We start from the raw sequence: 2,305 nt of genomic DNA, 5'->3' as shown, positions 1-2,305 counted from the left end.
ACTGACACCTTCAAGAGAGCCTAGAGACCCTGTTCTGGTGTATTAGAAGTTTCAGGGCATTTCCGAGGAGGGCTAATAATTGAAATTCTAACGAATCAGCCACAGAACTTGCAAAGTGAAAATTTTATAACTTCGGTTTTTCACAGGGAGTGCCTTTGAATCTAATCACCTGGCGGTAAGAATTCTAGTCTGAGTCAACCACCCTCAGACTTTCATCTCAAGGGAACAGGGAGACAACTAAATGTGGCTGATAGGTGAACGGAGTAATTTTGACTCAGTCTGTGGTCTATTTAATTGCAATTTTCTGCAGTTCGTGAATATACAGGAGAAAAGATCCATTTTTCTGGCTTAATCATATGAAACCATAGCTTGTTATGATAAACTAATTTCGTGCAGAAAATATTCTTGACGCCATTTAAATTTGGATTTTTACCAGAACACTCACATGTATTTATCTCAGTGGAGTGACAACCAGCAAAACAGTAGCTGTGCATTAAAGTATTAAAAAAGTCACCATTGGCAAATATTCAGCTTACACGGAACACTGTCCTAAGTATCTTACAGGTATTTACACAGTTAATTCTCATAACAACCTTACAAGCTAGATATTATTAGCTTTATTGTACAGATGAGAAAATGAGGTCCAAAGAAGTTAAATATCATTGCCAAGATCATGTAACTAATACATCATGAGGCCCGGATTTAAACTTTGGAAGTCTGGATACAAAATCCGTGGTCTTTTTTTGTTTTTTAAATGATTTGTTGTTTATTTATTTTTAGAGAGAGAGAAAACAAACAGGGGAGGGGCCGAGAGAGAGAGAGAGAGAGAGAGAGAGAGTATCCCAAGCAGTCTCTGAGTTGTCAGCTCAGAGCCCGATGTGGGGCTTGAACTCACAAACTCTTAACTGCATGACCTGAGCTGAAACCAAGAATCAGACGCCTAACTGAGTGAACCATCCAGGCGCCCCTAGAATCCATAGTCTTGACTGTTCATCAAATTAGTTCTCAGTGATTTCCCACTTATTATTTTTAATAAATGGGAAGAAAGATATTAGTCACTGATTTCATTCCACTCTTTCTAACCTAGTGAGCACAGAAACAGGAGAGAGAAGGAATAAATGACAGAGATAACAGAATCAATTCTGCTTGAAAGCATTCTTTAGGAATTCCTGGGGAGATACTGGAGACCTGTCGTGGAGAATCTCTACGTACAAAACCATTTTAGCGTGATGCACCTGGTCTGTCGAGGTTGCTTTTAGTAAATAAATTTAGAGTTTATGGATTTATAGCACGAGGCCTGCTAAAACTGTTAGAGTCAGCACGTGACTATCTCAGTAGTAAATGACAATGTCTCGTAACTAAAATATCTCACTTTGTACAAGCGATGGCTTACGTGCAACACTTCGAGAGCTCCTGTGTGTGTAAATGGTATTGAGGTTCTCCCGCCGCAGCTATAAAGGACCCGGTGAGTTGGGTTTGTATACCCAGCTTCCACATACGTCACCTTCAGTGCAAAATTACCTCTATTCTTTGAATTATGGGTAAATTTTGATTCTGTGGGAGGTATGTGATTCTTGGAAGTCTGACTTGGAAGTCTGACTTGTTTGCTTTATCGCGGACTTTCCTCCAGTTGAAGTCTTGTGGAATTCAGAGTTCATTGCTGAAGCTGTATGCTTGTTTAGCTTGACTTGGTGGTTGTCATGAGTCCTGTTCATGTATTCAACAAACACACAAGGAGGAACAGCAGTTGCTGTTCAATATTCAATATTGAACATTGAATATTCAATATTCAATAATGAACCATATTCAATATTCAATGTTCAAATATTCAATAAATATTTATTGTATCCATACTAGGTTCATGGAGCTGTTTGAGTCACCAGACAAAAGATATTCACTCTTTTATGTCATGTAATCTAGGCGAAGGAAACAAAATAAAGAACAAAGAAAAGCAATAACAATAAAAATCCTGTGGCCTGTTGTGCATGTACTTTGAAAGAAAAATAAGGCATATTAGGGGCTAAGTGTCGAGATACAGGTTTGGCATTTCATGCAGAAGAGACATGACCAGGCTCTCTGGGAATGTGACGTTTGGCCAAAATCTTAATGGAGTAAAACGGACGCGTCAGTATCTGAGGGAAGAGATTTTCGGGCAGAAGGAGTGTACTGGGTATGGTTGAGAAGGTGCTGTGGTGGGAAAAGAGGGGGAGAGAGAAGGCAGGAGCCATCAAGGGTGGAGTGGCCAGGATTGAGATCAGTTAGGGGTGATGAAGATTTTGTTCTGACTGAAATGGGAAGCCACTGG

Source organism: Panthera leo, chromosome D3 (assembly GCF_018350215.1).
Source record: "Panthera leo isolate Ple1 chromosome D3, P.leo_Ple1_pat1.1, whole genome shotgun sequence".
In the NCBI taxonomy this organism is placed as follows: domain Eukaryota; kingdom Metazoa; phylum Chordata; class Mammalia; order Carnivora; family Felidae; genus Panthera; species Panthera leo.
The sequence above is the reverse complement of the archived record's forward strand: the minus strand, read 5'-3'. Positions refer to the sequence as shown.